We start from the raw sequence: 19,682 nt of genomic DNA on the forward strand, positions 1-19,682 counted from the left end.
ACACCATTGCAAAAATTTCAAGCTCGTTATAGTCGTTCGTCACAACACAAAATCATTGGAATATGCAAGGCAAGTTCACAAATGTCTTCTCTACCCTTACCAAACTGGAATGTCATGTGTAGGGTATGCAAAAATTGATTTGGCAAAATGTTTTGAGGCTCTCAATCAAATGTAAGGGGCAGTTGTAAATTCAAATCCATCAAACATTTGCTAGCATATTTCTATGTCATGTCAATATGAGAGCTTTGGAACTGTACTTTCTAACACTCACAAGGCAGGGACTCCAGCTCAACCAGAGCTCTTGTTATTAAAAAAAATTGGTTAACCCAAGTGTTTTGTTTTTAAATTAGATTGTTTTGTGTTAAGTTTTTAGATTAGATTGTGTAATAGTTTGTATAATCTATTATGTGATTTTATGTGACAGATTAGGTATTATTAACTTCAAAAAATTTATTTTGTCTTTTTAAAGGGTTTTATTATATAATTACTTTTTTAATATCAGCAGTTATATGATCTATTATTAGGATGCAAGAGATTCGAGTAGAATTTCAAACATGTACATGAATTGTGGAAATATGATATTTTAATTAAAAATTATTAACAAAATGATTTATGTTTCCATAGACTTTGATAAACTCATTTGCTCCTTCCTTCAAAATATCATTTTTTTAATTAAATTATATATTTCTACTTTTAAACTGGTGTTTCATTCTTTGTTTTAAAAAGTTAAATTTATCTAATTTTGAAGGATATTGTAAGGTATTTTTTTGAACTCTTTGTTATGTTTACTATAAAGGTGTATATTGTTGGGTGTGCAATTTAAGATTCATCTCAGTCTCTAATCTAATTAATGTCCTACAGACTTGAAAAATGATTAAAATTATGAGATTGATTTATGCACGAGCATCATGGGATATAAAACCAATCTTATATCAATCAAAAAATTATTATTTAAGTTTTGCAATATTTTAGTTTTAAATGTTTTGATGAATATATGTGATGTAACAAGGCCTAAAATATTTGATAAATCATTTGATCGAACTCTAGGAGTTTCACATGATAGCATCTTCTTGGTATATTCTTAGAATAATTCACTTTGGGTATTGATGGTGGTGGTAAATGAATGGTAAATGTTTTAGAATATTACATTTGGTATGTTTAAAGAGCATCTCTCCATAGATTGGTATCTAAGTGACAATTGAAGTACATGTCTCACCACAAATTCTTGTAGAGTTATTGAATTGTCATAGTTGACTAGTTTGATATGTTGTTAGAGGAAGAGGCTTGTGAGAAAAAAGGTGTTATTCAGTGCATCGCATTTTCTAAATTAAAAACAAGAATAGGAGGATTTAGTTTGATAGGTGTAGGTCTAAGGATAAATGTTGGAGTGTAATTGTAGCTCAAGTGTTGGAGGCCTAAAAGGTTTGAATACTTGTGTTAAGGCTTTGCGAGGCATTGAAATGCAAAGAGGAGGAGATTTTTTTTTAATGAGGATTGTTGCAGTAGAAGTGGAGTGGGAAATATTTTGTAGGTGGAGCAAAAGCTACAAAAAAAAAGGTGTTGAGGTAAATTCATATTTTACTATATATTCTAACAAAGAAAATGAAGAAATGTAAAGATTTGTTGCAACAACAAATAATGTTGAGAATGTTAAAATCGAGGAACAAGATTTGAAGGTGAAAATAAATTTGCTAGCATTCCTTATTTGAGACTAGAGAACATGAAGACTCTCTTGTTAGAGAGTGTAATGCCCTACTAGAGAACCCAAAAGAAAATAATCTAAAGATTCAATAAGTTTGTCAAACAATTCTTTTTTAAAGATAATAAACAACAACATCAGATAAAATATAACAGAAGCATTAACTCACATACACAACAACATCATAAACAAAATCTCCTAAGGGCCCCATGACGTTGAAACACATTTAAGTTTAATTAATACTAAAATCAATATAAAACAATTCCACATTTAAATGACAACTACAAGTACAAATCCCATTTAAACAAGATACAATTATCTTGAATGCCACTTGGCAGTAATCAAAATGCACAATCATACACTGTACAAGTCACAGGGTATGAAAGGTTGAAAGAATATACATCATAAAATAGACAACATCATCTCTTAAGATCCATGAAATAAAATACAATACAATACAGTACAACCATCCATCATAGTACATAAGGAACAAAATGAAAGAGAGTACAAAACAGGGAACTCCAACCACAGCATCGAACGGTCAGATCTCAATGGTATAAGAAAATGCACTACCACCCGACCTCATGAAACCCAAAAAGGTCCACTCCCACCGCGCTGAGGAGATAAACTCAAGTCCCAAACAGGATAACAAACTCAAAAGTCAAAACCAACATCTAGGTTTACGAAATCACCTGAAAGCAAACTATCTCGAAGGGGTACCAAGACACAAGAATCAACTAAACCCAAAGGCAACATAGACACGTAGGAAATCTACTATGCAGGTGGGCAAGTGATATCGCATGAGCCAACTCTAAGGTTACCTAACAGTCTTTTAATACTCTGGCCTCCTGGTGTCTCTATGTGATGTCAGTATCCTTCATACAGACAAGGCATACTAACAAGTCAGCTCTAAGGTTACCCTGGTAGTCTTTTAATCCAGAAGCAATTGTGAACAATCTTTTAATACTCTGCCCCCCCTAGTGACTTTTTGTGGTACCAATATCTTATTAATTCATTTTAAACCCATTTAATGAAATGTTATCACTTATCACTTTTATATTCCCTCTAGGGTACTATAGTTATGGTTGTGAATTATTGAGTATGTTTATAACATGGATGTAATCTTTGATTATCGTGTGCCAAATCTAAAGATCTAAAAAATATCAACTTTTTATACTTTCAGATGATTGGTCTCTAAGTTAGTTTTTAGTAAGAAAGGTCTATATGTGATTCTAGGCATCGAACACAAATGATTTGCACTACAAGCAAAAGAATAATAAGAGCAGCTTGTAATGTACAATTCCAAGCAATGGTATGTGTGGTTGTTTATAGTGATCCGAGAAAATATGTATTAAGAGTCACCTTTTTACTTTTCTCTTGCCACATTTATTGACATAAATGTAATAAGTGTTTAATGGCATGCAACAACAACTAATGCATCACAAATGCTATGTGTTGATCACTTTTTTATTCCCTCTAGGTCTCTATAGTTATGGTTGTGAATTATTGAGTATGTTTATAACATGGATGTAATCTTTGATTGTCGTGTGCCAAATCTTAAGATCTAAAAAATATCAATTTGTTATACTTTCAAATGATTGGTCTCTAAGTCATTTTTTTAGTAGGAAAGGTCTATATGTGATTCTAGGCAACAAACGCAAATGATTTGCATTGCAAGCAAAATAATAATAAGAGTAGTTTGTAATACACAATTCCAAGCAATGGTATGCATGGTTGTTTACAACAATCCAAGAAAATATGTATTAAGAGTAGCCTTTTTACTTTTCTCTTGCCACATTTATTGACATAAATGTAATTAGTGTTTAATGGCATGCAACAACAACTAATGCAGCATAATAAGATTTGTCATTTCTTTCCTCTTTGTTGTTCATGACTTTGTTGCCCAATCATGTAGACACCAATCCACATTGATGAAGAATCAAACAACTTTCATTAAAACACTCTCCATCCTAGTTAGTTGTATGGGTAGAGTAGGATTCGATTGGAGCGTTTGTCACTTATGATTTGATGCTTTGTTACTAGATTATCTTGAGCAACATAGGTCCTAGTATGGTACAAATTGGGCTTGAGGCCTAGGTCTCATTCTCTATCGGTTCAACCAAGACCCTGCCCACAATCTGTGGGTTCAACCCACTGAATTTGGTAGACTTTCACCACCAAATGCATCCAAACAAAGAATTTGAGTTTTTATTTTTTGACTTTTTCCTTATAAAAAATAGATTGTCAAAACAATGGCATCAACAAACAATCATCAAGTTCCTACGCTACAAAGAAAATGGAAGGTTTAATATAAAGCATAGACCCTCACATATTCAATTCTCAATATCATAAGTTGTTGGATTTGTACCCTAGAGGTTGTATCTGGATGGATCCGTCCAAATCCATAAGGTAAAAACACGGACCCTACACGGATCAAGACAAATCTTGCAAGGATTTGCACAAATCCTAGAGGATCTAGTGTTGATCCATGCGAATCTATGAGGATCCACAAGCCAAATTATGTTTTAGATGGGTTCAGCTTCATTGAAAATGATTTTTTAATGTGAGTTTTAAGTGGATTCATAGATTCGTACTATGAAATGATTTAGTTTAAGCATTATGCATATTTCTCTTGTATTTTTATTTTATTTTGTGTGTGTGTGTGTGTGTGTGCATTTGGTGGTGAAAGTCTACCAAATTCAATGGGTTGAACCCATAGATTGTGGGCAAGGTCTTGGTTGAACCGATAGAGAATGAGACCTAGGCCTCAAGCTCAATTTGTACAATACTAGGACACGCGCACGCGCGCACGCACACACACACATACACATATGAATCCTTACAAATCATAAAGGTAAAAATGAAATTCACAAATATAGAAATGTGATTCACATGAGGATTCATATGTGTGTGTACACACACACACATATATAGACGTGTGTGTGTGTGTGTGTGTGTGTGCATATATATATATATGCACACACACACACACACACACACACACACACACACACACACAGACTTGTGTGTGTGTGCGTGTGCGTGCATTATATATAGAGATACATACATACATGTGTGTGTGTGTACAAAAATACATATATATATACACATACATACATACACGTATGAATCCTTATGAATCATAAAGGTTAAAAAAAATTCACAATCCACGGATGTGATTCATGTGCCTAATCTAAACTCGAGCTTGAATCTGAATCAACAACTTAGTCAATATCTTATTGTATCAAATTTATAACTTGCCTTCAACACTCTATCAAGTTTGTAGGAGCACCAAACTATAGATAACAATAAGGGTCGCAACTATGTAAAAACCTTAGGGTACACACACACACACACACACACACATGAATCCTTACGAATCATAAAGGGAAAAAAATTCACAAACCTATGAGTGTGATTCTCGTGCCTAAGTCTAAACCCAAGCCTAAATCTGAATCAACAACTTAGTCAATATCTTATCATATCAAATTTATAACTTGCCTTCAACACTCTATCAAGTCTGTAGGAGCACCAAACTATAGATAACAGTGAGCAAGGGTCGCAACTGTGTAAAAACCTTAGGGCCAGTTCATTACTTTAAGAATACTATAAACCTTCTCCAAATTCTTGGCATGCTTCAAGGTCCAAAACTCAAAATAACTCAAAATATGCGCAGAGACCTTGTGATATGGCACCAAACAAAGACAATGTACAAGGAAGCCATCACGAGGGTGATAGGAAACTTCAAATGATAGTGGTATCAAAAGAGAGATCATAGTGTTCTATGAAGAGTATTTTGTGTCACAGTGTTCTATGAAGAGTTGTGGATATAATAGTAATCAAGGTGTTATATCATTCATGGTCTATTGAGACTACAATCTATAGAGCTCATAATCACAAATGATTGTCATGTCAGGTAAAGTCTATTCTAGACAATGATGATGATATTTTTAATGACCCATATGATAGTTGATCAATGGTGGTGGATTGTTGACACTTTGATGTTATTACCTTTTTAGCTTAAAAGTTTAATACATATCATGACATATCAGTTGATTAATATTTGACTATTAATGTGAAAATATATTTTCAACTCAATTACTACTATAAATATGTATATATTTCTATCGAACAAAAAAATCAATCAAAATCTAGAGGTATATATTTCTACATTCTATATGCCTTTCTGTTGACAAATTCAAAACAAACCCAACCCCCAAATGAATTTTGACTGAACCCATGAACCAACCTAAATCAATGCAACCCAAAAACATAGATTTGATGTGACAAACAAAGGAACAAATCTCAAGAAGACCCCAAGCCGTTAAATCATCAAAGGATCATATCCAAAATTGTTGCACCTCCCCACCACATATAAAATAATTAAACGAGATCATCTGAAGGGATTGTAATGCTGATGTTATCCATAAATGCATGTGCAAAGTGTTTTCAACTATATAATAAGTCATAGTTTGCAAACCCTGCAAATACTTTCCAAGCTGCCGAATATTCTCAATTATTTTTGCTGGGCAAGTTTTCACAAGTACATTTCTCCCATTTTTATAGATGCAAAAGACAACGGTATTTTGCTGGTTAAAATGCAGTTTTCACATGTTGCTTTTGCTATAAAATCATGCATCTTCTTGTAGTTGAAATTCATTAAGAGATTTTAAATTTTTGTATTTTCTAAGTTGCGTAACTGTTGTCAAATCTTTTTCAAGAATTTGCGAAGCTTTTGCCAAGTTGAAGATTTTGAGCTTGTTGGGTACTCTCACAGTCCGAATCTGCAAACTATGTAATAAGTTAGGCTAGTTTTCCCTTGACCTAATGACAATTTAGGTGTTGAATATTGGTGTTATGCACATCTTTGTAGGTAAACAAAGCTAGGTGTTGCACATCTTTGCACATCTTTGCAGGTAAACAAAGCTATTAACTATTAAAGATCCCTCTCAGGTTTAAGCAGATCACAAGTGCAAAAGAGATCACCTACAATCTGTTGGTGAAGCCTCTTTTAACCCTTCTTGATGAAAAAATATCTGGCCTTGAAGATAAGAAATGTGCTAGAATTGCAGAGGAGCAGTTTTGGGAACAAGGAGAGAAGAGCTAATGAAAGGTGTAAAATTTGAGGGTCTGAGAGAATCAGGCAGGATACGGAGGAAAAGCTTGAGAGCTCCCTTGTGAACAAGAGCTGGCTAATCATCGTTGCTCTTCAGGTTGTGAGAAAAGACTGTATTTCCATCCTGTATCTTGCACTCACCATACTTGCTATCTTTGACAATGAAATCTACTGTATACAGAGAAGGGAAAGTCACATATACTACACCTTCGTCCTCCTTCACAACAAAATTATCTACATGATTTACGGAAGCACTGCGAATCTCTTGCCAAGCCTTGTCCAGGATTCCACATGAAGCAACAAAAGTTGCAAGTTCCTGGCCAGTAGTGAACCTGGAACAACAATTCAACTAATTAGAACCATGGGTAAACCACGAAAGTCAGTGGCAAAAACTTCAAGGACAAAAGCCCTAGTTTTTAAATGTCACTGTGATTACCCAACAACAAAAAACCTAACTTCAGCTTCCATTCAGCTCATCTAGGATGCTAAAAAGCACATGTAATTGAGCTCAGTAAGAAAACATAAAGTTTCTTGCAAAATCGTAGGCTGATTTGGGATTTCACCAGCCCGTACTTACATGGGAACTCAGGTGGACAACTCTTTATCCATAACTAGCAATCTGCGGCTCAATTTCTGTTTCAAAGAAACTTGGTCGCTTTTTTCACTGAAAATGGGTACCAGTGTTTCAAACACGAGAGAACTTAAGGGAGCAACAGTTTGCACAAGGGGGAAGGTGTGTTGCAGCATCAAAGAACCCATGAAGAAGGTCTCTTGCAGCATCCGGGAAAACTGAAAAAAAGCCAGAGGAAGATCTCTTGAGCGTCCGTGTAAAGATAAAGTGCAGGGAAAGTGGAAGGAAATTGAGGATGTCACGTTAATAATAATCAATCTGCCAGATAAGATTGCATATAACAATTGATAATGACGATGCAACTGCCAGGAAAAACGCGTTCTGAAAATTCAAACAAGTTTGGCTATAAAGATCGATTAATTGAAACAAAAAACTCATCATGGGCATGTTCGCTCAGCTTGCGGAATACACAGATACGGCCGTTGTTGGGCTCACGGTCTCTATGCGGCGTAGTATCCTTCGTATAGACAAGACATCCTAACAAGTCAGCTCTAAGGTTACTGTGGTAGTCTTTGATGTTTTGTGGTACCAATATCTTATTAATTCATTTTAAACCTATTTAATGAAATGTTATCACTTATTGAAATAACCTACAATGGGTTACCCGTCAGCCTCTTTAGGGCCTTAACTTCCATTGCAAGCCACTTCCCAACATGACATACAAAAAACCTACCCTAAGCCCAAAAAAGAAAAAGATTTCAAATGACTATAAACCCCACATAAATTCTTAAACAAGCAACTGAAAGCACTTAAATATCACTAATCATAATCATAGATTCCACCAATACGATCATCCTAATAGGACTAATCCAATATCAAGTACACGTAAATCAAATCCATGTCATAACATGATATCACAAAAAACAAATCATTTAATCACCTTAGTCCTATGCAAGCAATTGGAAAGCAACCCAAATATAATTGATCGAAGACTAAAAGGTTATATTAGGAAAAATCATACCATTCACCTTAGTCCCACACTAGAAACCGGAAAGCACATCAAAACATTTGATCAAACTCATCATAGCATACACATGACACATCACCATGGCTAGGTATAAAAGAACATGTACAAAATATTATCATGACATCACATAACAAAACTCCCAAGCCTCTGGTAAACATCATGACTGGTCAAAGCTTAGTCAACCCTGAAACCCATAATAGTAAACCACACATCATAAAGAGTACATACAAAAGTCATTTCATATCTCATTAGGTTTTCATGAACACATAATTTTAATTTTCACTTATAGATTTTCAAGTTTTCATTTTTGTTTTCAAGACACAAAGATTAAATAACAATCAGGGTTTCAGTTTCCAATTCTCTACCAGAGTCACTATGGTTTCCAAGCTCACTAGAATCCCAGACGAATCAACTAATTAATTTAAAGTTGTTTTAACATTGTTTCATAGTTCAATTCGTTATCAAACATAAGAGTTCAGTAACCAAACATGTTATGATTTATAGAGTTTTCGATATACAAATAGGGTTCCAATTTACATACATCATTTAACAATGTAACCTTAGAAGTTCATCTGATTCACTTAGATAAATCAATTAATAAGTTCAAAATAAATAGTTTAATTAAACCTAGTTGATTTAACATAAAAAAACCCTGTTTAAACCAAACTACACAACTTACAACTAACTTAATAACACTAATTCATCTATTAAATAATAGTTATTAAATTATTCAAAATAATAATTATAAAATTATTAATAAAATTATACTAATTTATTAATAACTACAATTGTTATTTAATAATATAATTAAAATTATTTTAAAATTACAAATTATATTTCATATTAATTAATAGTAATTACAAAAAAAAAACTATTTAGGCCGCCAGCCAAATCAAAACTGCCCACGGCAGCCTTGGGCCTGCTACGATAGTACCAAGCCTGCCTGCGGCAATCTTTGTACTGCACACGATAGCCAAGACGTCAGCGGAGGAAAATAGGAGGAGAAGCGGGGTGGGGGGTGGTGGCCCCCACCCACCAACCAAATATTATTAATTTTTTACTTATCTTTTTAAAACTCCTCCTATGTCATAAACACAAATCCACACTAAACCATTTTTACTTATTTTTATATATTTTAATAATGTAATTACCAATTAATGTGGTAATTATGTTTTATTTTTTTATTTTTATTTTGATAAAACTATCAAAAAGAATCTGGTATAGAAACCTAGATAAAATAGTCAAAATCTATAAAATAAAATTCATTTTCTTTTCGAAACTCACATCCCGATTTTACCAATTAGATTACAAATTTGTAAAATTTTCCAAATAAGGGTTTCAATCCTTCCATTGTCTTTAAAAACGAAGAACAATAAAACACAAACCAGAGTTTCTAATTTCCAATTTGTATATAGAGGTTTCCAAAAACAATGAACAACCAACTTCACACACAAAGATTTCAAATCATCAAATTGCTTAAAGAGAGGTTTCCTAAAACGAAAAACATTAAATATGCAAGTCCACTGTCATAGGTCACGACTAACTATAGCTAATGATGATAATAAGCACATTTCCATCTTCCTACAACAAAGAGTAGCAGGATGTGGGTAAACATGAAAGATAAAAACTAACAACCATAGAAGGATTTGGGTAAACATGAAAGTCAAAAACTAATCACCTATAAAGCATGAAAATGAAACAGTTTGAGCATCTTTGTGTCGAAAAAATTTGGTTCTTCTAAAATTCCAGCTTCCAGATCTCATCTGCTATGAGATTCAACAGAGAAGAACTCGATTTCCATTGTTCAGAGTAGAGTTGAAGACGCATGTACTGTTGCCACCACAACACGAAGCTACTCTATTCCAAGAACACCTCAACAGAGATAATGCGCTCTCTGATCATGCTCCACACATAATCTTCAAACTTTTCAAGGCTTTCTTTAAGTTGGGCATTCACAACCTTATGTTGCTCTTTTTCTTCTTCAAGATTTCTTGGGGCTTTACAAGTCTCTTCTACATGAGGCCAAAAACAAGAGTCCTATGTCAAGGATGCAAACTTTGTTCGAGGCTTCTTATTTCTTCCAATGCAAGTTTGTTCTTTTACATTCATCCATTTTTCTAGGACTGCACGACGGTGTGGTCTAATCCCCGGTGACAGATAGCTGTTGAGTCTGCAATAGTAGTCTGCAATGTCCAGAGGCTCCACAAGTCTTCTGTATGCGGTGCCAGTATTGATCCATTTATTTTGGAATTGGATGTCAACGGGAAATTCATGCTTCTCCACCATCTCAACGATCGAATCCCAGAATGACTCCAGAGATATTCGAAGCATTTCTATTCTATATTTTTTTGGGTCATTTTGAGTTTTGAAATAATCATAATAGCCAATGCCTTTGACCTTAGAAAGTCCCTTAAACCATTCTAACTCTGCCATGGCACTTCGGTTCTTGCTCAATGTGGCATTTAGTTCTTCAATGTTCATCTCAAGAGTGCCTCTCTTCTCCTCCACCTTGTTGAGTGCAAGAAATGCATGATCGTTCTGCTCAAAAATCAAATCACCAATGTTAAGTCTCAATAAAAGGAGACAACTTGAGCCAAGGAAGTGCTGAAAACAACACAAAATATTGTCAAATTAAAGGCAAGTGATGATACTTAATAAAATAAAATATAATAGAGGCCAGCAATAGATTGAGTCGACTCTTAATCACAAGCTGTAAATCTCTGTGTGGCATATCCCTTTGTATTTGTTTCTGAGTTGTTGTTGTTGTGGTTTCACAGTTATTAAGTTCCCACCGACAGAAAAATGATTTGCAGGAGAGGTGGTTGGCCAGTAGGTCATGGCCAAAACCAAGTTACCAAATAAATTATCCCTTGAAACAAAGGGTAAAATTCCAAGCAACCTCCCCTGCAAATGTCAAGGAAAGGAAGCTAGCGTGTATTCATTTCTCATAGTACTTTCTCTGCTCTATCTAGTCAACCTTATCAGAATTCCAAAATGGAAAAGCATGCTAATAAAATACTCGCAGTTCATGACCTCTGTATGATTTTCTGATTGAAAGAATTAAACTTAGAGAATTCAAACGTGTGGGGTTCTATCATCCACTCCCCATTTATACTCACATCTTGCATTGCATCCTCATCCTGTATCTTGCACTCTCCACACTTGCTATTTTTGACAATGAAACCTTCCTCCTCCTTCACAACAAAAGTATCCTCACGATTCATGTAAGCTCTACGTATATTTTCGCAAGCCTTCTCCAGGATTCTACAAGATGCTACAAAAGTTGCAAGTTCCTGACTAGCAGTGAACCTGGAACAACAACTCAACAATTAGCACAAGAGGGTAACCATGGAAGTCGGTGGCCATAAATCTTAAATGATACAGCTTTCATTCAACTACTTGTACCTATTATTCTACTTTTAAGTAATAAAGATTCAAACAAATATCCTATCATCTCATTACCCATATGTTTTGACCATACAATTGATCTATAATACTTTTGCACAAATCTTTAATATAAATGTACTATTGGTACCTATGAATTTTATAAATGATCTAGGGAAAACGAGTCAGTTGCCGCTCATGTTTGTATTACTACCACATCTACTATTACCTTTCCCCTCTAAATTACAGCTCATAAAAGCCCAAAACAATGATTGCACATGTACAAATAGTCTCACACATGCACTAATAGTTGATCATTTTTTTGTTTTCTTGGTTGGTAATTCGTCCATTTGAGCAAAAAGTACTATATTATGGGTGAGCGGCTATTGGGGGGTTTGAGTGGCATGTTTCAAGCAAACATTTTAAAATGAAACTTTTAGATCATCTCACACTCTACAAATTCTACAAATAACTCTGTAAATGCGAAAAGGCCGAAAGGTTAGCTTTAAGCTTTTCAATCACCTACAGAGGCTTAGTAGAAAAATTGGCAAACTTTGACATACAAATTAGGAACTATAGGTGTAAGAAGTTAGCCTAAATGACTACTAGGTCATTTCCTCCATACTCAATAACTTTTTTTTTTCCCAAAATTCAAATAACCCATACATGACATTTTAGTAGACTTCTAATTTCCCCCAAAAAATCTTATATAGGGGAAACGACCCAAGAGCCACCCATGCAAACTTCGTACACCTACAGTTCCTAATTCGTATGTGGAAACTTGCCAATTTTTTCGGTGAACCTCTGTAGGTCAGTGAAGAGCTTAAAGCTAACTTTTCGACTTTTTTGCATTTACAGAATTCTTTGTAGAACTCATAAGTTCAAGGTGGTCTAAAAGTGTCATTTTAAAATGTTCGCCCAATACCTACCACTAAGACCCCCTAATAGCCGTCATAGTACTTTTTGCACAAATGAAACAATCAACAATCAAGAAAACTGAAAAATGAAAAAAAATGAATGACTATTGGTGTTCATGGTGATTTATTTTGGCATGTTTGTGTGTAGTTATTGGAATTTTTTTAGGCGGTAATTGGGAAGAAAGTAACACATGGAAGTATTGAGTACATGGACGATTCCCCTAGAATAACTGGTGCTCTTCCCTAATTAATCTCAGATGATAAAAAGGCACAAAAGTATCATTAAGCTTGATAAATAATGACAGGCAAAAGTGCATATCGTGTCTTACAAACAAGGGGTGCATGCGCCAAAGTTCCTGCCTTCATGATTTTATGGTTGATTGAAGTAGATTTTGGTTAAAATATAATATATTTAATTTAATAAAATAACAAATAAATAGCAATGAAAAATATAACATTATAGTGCTAAACTAAATTAATTTACGAGTATAGTTAATATATTATTAAATTATATAACTGCAATGATGTATATTAATTAAAATAGTAAAAGAATATATAAATAAACATTATAGTATCATGCTAAATTAAAATTAGATGACATCCTAAAGAACATTTATCATATCAAAGATATTTATCAACTAATTATACATGAGATATAGATAAAATTGTATTTTTTTTTTTCAAAAAGAGTTCAATTGATTAATTTCAATTATTAAATTGTTTGATATATCTTGTTCAAGTGATAAATTCATCCAATTGCAAAAGTTGGACAATATTCTTAGGGTTAAATATAATGCATAAAAAAAATAAACATAAATTAATTTAAAAATAACATTTATGCTTTAAAAAAACCAAACACACTTATAATAAATAAAGTTGATAATATACCAAGCTAAATAATTTGAACTTTATTAAAATTGATACAAAATTAATATTATGTATTTTAAAGTATAAATTTAAAATATCAATATAGTAAAAATTACATATGTTAAATAAATGTATAATCTAATAAAATTATATATATAATTAAACAAAAAAAATGTATTAAAAGCATTGGTTTAGATATGCAAAAATAAAAATAATTAAATTCTAATTTAAACTTATATACAAATTAAAATTAAAATAATATGAAATTAAACTATATAAAAAATAATTTTTAAAAATTGACAAATTTTTTTTTTTGGCAAAAAGAGGGGTAAAAATTTATTAAGACAGAAAGGAATACAACAAGGAGAGCTCAACAAGGAGCTCGATCCTGAGCAACAAGATCATCAAATTCTTGCACCATCTCAAAGGACAGTTGCCCCCTATCCCTAATATTCCAACCCGGATCATGACTAGAAGCCCATTTGGCTAAACAATCAACAGGTCTATTCCATTCTCGCGGAATATACTTGAACCTAATGAACTGAAAAGAGGAAGAGAAGAAAAGAATCTACTTAACAACAGTGGCCAGCTGCCAACTAACATCCTCAAGCTCTTGCGAAGAAAGCATGTTCACCACCACCTGGGAATCAGACTCACAAATAATCTTACTCCATCCCCACAAGCAACACTGTTCCACAACATATAAAATAGCCTGAGCTTCCATGAGATTGTTAGTATAATCACCCTTATGAATTGAGAAGAAAAATTTAACATTCCCAGAACTACAACGAGCCACTCCGCCAATACCAGACGGACCAGGATTAAAAGAGTTAAAAGAGTTAAAATGTCTATATCTGATTAAAATATCTATATTTGAATAACATTTTACAAATTACAAAGATAAACATCACTTAAAACTAATTTTTTTTAAAAAAAAGTTTATCCACTTGTCACAAATGTGGAAAAGATAAAATTGAAATTAATGCATTCATTAATAGAGGTGTTAGAAAAATGATTATTTAAAAAAAAAAGTTTATCCACTTGAACATCACAAAAAAAGATAAGGTTGCAATTAATGCTTGCATTAATAGAGGTGTTGAAAAAAATAGTTGTATTTTTTTATGAAGAAAATTGAATTTTTTCATTACCTTTTTCGTCATGAACCAATAAAGTTTTAAAAAAATTGTATTTTTCAATTTCAAAAAAAATGCAAATTAATAAATCTTTTGCAAACATTGGTATATCAATGAAATTTTTAGATTATAGAACTAATATGGAACTTGGTGATTCCATTAGTTTCTTGCCAAAGGCAGGAACTAATAATATTCTAATATAGGGTTTCATCAGCCTCGATACTTACACTGGAACTCCGTTGCACAACTCTCCTTCCATAACTTGCACTCCGCAGCTTAATTTGTGTTTCAAATTGAAGAGAGCAAGGGTTTGTAAAAGGAACTCAGTTGGACAACTCTTCATCCATTCCTTTTAATCTGCAGCTTAAACTCTATTTCAATGGAAATGGGTAGCTGGAGCTTAACTTCAATATGAATTTCGATCATTTCAGTTCTTCATCTAACTGCATACAAACGAAATGAATTTTTATTTCAACGAAAATGGGTTTGTATCCGTGTTTTAAATTGAAGAGAATTTAAAGTGCAACAGTTTTTACGAGGAGGAAGGTGTCTTACAACGTCAGTGCAACGTAAATTACAAGAGGAAAGAGACGAGAACAATTGAATGTTACGTTAATGTAATGCGCCACCAGATAAGATCGCATATAACAATTGACAATTCATCTTTTTTAATGAAAGACCTCGAGGGTATTATTGACTCAGATAAACATATAGTGTTTAATGGGGATTTATTATTTGCCTTTCATTCTCCCTAGCATCGCCAACAAAACCTTTATGATGGGAAGAGCAAGAAGATAAGGGTTGACAAATGTTAATTTTTTATGGAGAATAAATTAATGAAGAGTGTTTTGCTTTTCTTGGAGGAGTTCTTCCACTAAGTTGAGGACTGTCAAAAAAACAACATTTATATCTATCACAAAACCAACATTGACATCTATTCTATGATTATGGTTTGGGCTTTGCATTTGGATGAGTCTCAGGGTATCATCAAGCTTGTCATATAGAAAAACTAGTCTTTTAGGAGGCAATTAGTGGAATAGAGGAGAATCTTGTGAAGTTGGGAATTGGTATAAACTATTTAGCAGGTCAATAAAAAATTCAAAAACAAGAGGTTTAGAGGCCAAAATAAGATGGTTTGTTGTGAAAATAGTGGCAAAGATCAAGTTCCTAGATGAAGACATTAAATGCATGAAATCTAGTTCTAGTTGGACAACTGAGGATGAAGCCAAACTCGAGGAGAAGTGTTGACTAGGGGAGGCCATGGAATAGTGAAGAGGATTTTTCTAAAGCAAGAATCAATGCATGGCTGCCTAAACTCATTGATGGTGTCGTGATTCTAGGTCGACACTAAGGGATGGTGGTTTTTCGTAATGGTACCTTGTTTTTCATTGTTGTTCTTTAACTCGTTTGAGTTTATAATTCTTTTGATGTCCTCTGTAGACATGTCTTTTTTGTTCCTTTGGTTTGAATGGGAATGTTCATTTTGGGTCTTTGGTGTGGCATTGTGATAACTCCCTCTGCATTATCCAAACACAACATGATTGTTTTTAGGGGTTATGGTTGTAATATTTGCTTTGTAACTACATATGTTTTTGTGGTTGATGTCCATGTTTGTCTGTAGTTCGTTGGGGGATGTTGTTGCAACCCACCATGTGTGACTTCTATTTTTTAGGAAGTCATCAACGCACTTTGACTTAGTTGACTTGGTCGGTGGACGTTGACTAACAACTATGACTTTTGGTCATCTTGAGTTGTTTGCTTTGGACTTTTGGTTGATATGTTGTTCGACTTAGACTTGTAGTCGATATATAGTTTGACTTAGACTTATAGTCGAAATGTAGTTCAACTATGTGAATATCTCATAGTCGATGTGTTGTTTGACTAAGTGACTAATCATATATGATGCATGAGTACTTTTTATGATTTATATACTATTGTTGCCATGATCTGGTTCACGCATCACATATATTCATTACATTGTATTTGCTCCTCATACTTATGTGTTACATCTCTAATTTTAATTTTATAAAAGCCATTGGATGCTTGGTGTGATTTATTATTGAAAAAGAAAACTCACTACCTTATAATAAATCTTGAATTTAATGTTCTAGATTATATAGACATAAGTAATAAAATGACCAAATGCGAGAATGTTCATATTATGTTAACAATAGGACAATGTTTTAGTTATCACATGGAAATTGAATTGAGTTTCCTTACTATTACATTATTTGTTCAAAGAAGGCAGTGAAAAAATAAATTCATACCTTAAATGTTGTCCTCAACAAGTGAGCCAAATAGTGGCTAGTATTTGCCATTAAATATAATTCAAAAAGTAAATTTAATAAAATTAGTTAAATTATAATATTAAATATAATTAGGTATAGTAGGAGTGTTATTAATAAAATGTAAAAATAAAAAATAAATAAATAAATGTAAAATATAACAGTTTGAAAGGAGATGCATAGTTACCAATCATAAAAATTAACATCTATATTTAACCATAGTTTAACAAATGCTAACTATTCACTTCTCAAATGGGGAATGATAAGGACTATGTAATGTTGTTTCTTTTAAATATAAAAATCTTGTTTTCTAATAAAATTTTGAATAGAAAGAAATAAAGATGGTTGGGAGGAGTGAATTTCTTGAATACTTGTCAATATACCATTTATAAACTTGTTGGGAGAGATATCAAGTATAGTTATTAAAATAATTGTATGTATATTTCAACGAACAAATATAAAACAAGACATCCTTTGGGTTTGATGAATTTCATGGGAATATTGTAGTTTGTAACATAAATATGATATACATTGTATTCTTTTTTGAGGAAAAATTATGTTAATTGTGTTTTGTGACATGTGAATGCATTGAAATTGAATTTATGTGCATGTAAAATTCAATAGCTATATAGAAACTCTACTCTAGGGTGGAGTTTAAATCAACTTAAAGTTGGGTTGAGAGCCCTTTTGTCTATTTGGTTTTTCCTTTGTGATCTCTTTAAAGATTTTTGTGGTAAACAATGTGAAAAAAATTGAAAATTCATTAATATTGAACATTTTAGAAGCATATGAAATGATCATTTCAAAGATTATTTTTTTAATAATGTGTTGTTGCCAATTTTGAATAACTATTCAACATACAACTTTCTAGAAGATTCAAAGTTGTGATATTATTATAAGTGTGTACAAGTAAAATAATCAATGAACAATTTTTTGACATATGGATAATATTATATTTTTATATATAAAGACAATAATCAACAAAATATATCTCATTGGCTTCAATTTTTCCTCCAACACATAATTCAATTCTTTTGAACAAGGTTTTTATAAATTAGATAAATTTTATAAAATGTTTGAAGTGTGAGCATGAATATTGTTAGTATTCCTTTGGGTAGTCTCTTGGCATGTTTAGAAAGATGATTGAGTACTTATGTGTTACATTCATGACTTGGTTTGTCATTTATGTCAACATATTGGCTTTCTGGATGGAATAGTTAGAGTTGAAGAGATTGTTATAATTATTTAGAATAACTGAGAGTGGTGAGGGGGTATCAGTTATCCTTAGGTCCAAATGCACCAATTCAACTTTCACTAACTTTAAACATGTTAATCAATCTCATAAAAAAACTCTATCTCTATAGCATATCATCAACAAATTACCTTTTCATGCAATTTCTTAACTCTTTGTTTCCTATATGTGTCGATTGCTAGTAAATAAACTATTGTAAAAATATAGCATGCATTTAAATAACATCCACACATGTAAACAACACATTGACACTAGGATTTAATGAGGAAACCCAATTCATAGGAAAAAAAACCACCAAGTAACATGCTAGCAAATTTTCACTCTTCTAAAATCAGCTCGGCTAACAACCAACCTTGTTAAAGGTTATATGACACACTGTTATATGTGAGCTTGTTAAATGATTTAATCACCTTGTTAGGAGTGGCCTTATTAGAGGACTTTGGATCATTCCATTAGAATGTCACCTTGATTAAAGGATTTATAAAAATGATTGATGCAGGAGCATCCTGGGTGCAAGGACAATCTTGCATCACCCAAAAATATTTTATTTTTAGTCTTGTCCATTTTAATAAGGACTAATAGACAAGGTGGTTACTATTTATGGGAACTTACTATTTTTAGTAAGTTTGTCATACGAGCTCGAAATGTTCTCATTTTCTATTGGAAGGTTCATTTTAGAGTTGTAAACCTACCACAAAAATCTCATTGCTCAAGCATTAGTATCAGAGAAGTTATTGTGGATTTTCGGTGGAAAAATTTGTAGAAAAATCTTTAGGTTCACTGTTGGAGGCCTTAGAGTGCCCGGATGACATCTGAAAACTCGACAAAAGGGCACTATCATTGTTTCAAGAAGGGCACTAGTGCTATTCTAAGAGTATAGATTAGGAGTTGGCATTTTCAAAAAGTGGTTATAATAGCCAATCGAAGCAACAGTTCGTGAGTTATGGCCTTCGAAAGTTGGGCTATCAAAATTTCTAAAATAATTTGTCAAAGATGTATTTGACCGACTCTATTTGTATTGTTAGGGTTTTTCAACCCTAGGTATTAAGTTTGAGCATCTAGAACCTTCTCGAGCGGCATAAAACTACCTATTTAAGAAAGGCCCGAACATTGTCTAGGATAGCTTTAGGTGATAGTTCGTAACTTATCGTACAAATTATTGTATTGAAGGTGCCCATGTGGGTTAGCATATTGTACTTATGAATTTTGTAATTTCGCATTTGCAGTGCAAATAAGAAGCCCATATTTTGTTCTCGCATTTTCTATTGTTTCTATGTTTCTGTTATGAGTTTATGGTATTAAGGGGAGCTCCTTGCATCAATGATTGTTAGGTCAACCTTGATTAAAGGACTTTGACTGCCACAATGGTTAGAATGTAGTTGTAGCTTTTATTTGTAAACTACAACTAACTTTATAAATTCAAATCTCCAT

At 32.9% G+C, this 19,682-nt stretch overlaps 1 pseudogene; it reads right to left on the minus strand.

Moving 5' to 3' along the window:
* Window positions 1–10,150: 10,150 nt before the first annotated feature.
* On the minus strand, window positions 10,151–14,973 carry LOC149554948 (senescence-associated carboxylesterase 101-like; annotated as a pseudogene).
* Between the last annotated feature and the right edge of the window lie 4,709 nt (window positions 14,974–19,682).

The sequence above is a fragment of the Cupressus sempervirens genome, chromosome 5 (genome assembly GCF_028749045.1).
Source record: "Cupressus sempervirens isolate cs-2001-9-10 chromosome 5, ASM2874904v1, whole genome shotgun sequence".
Classification (NCBI taxonomy): Eukaryota; Viridiplantae; Streptophyta; class Pinopsida; order Cupressales; family Cupressaceae; genus Cupressus; species Cupressus sempervirens.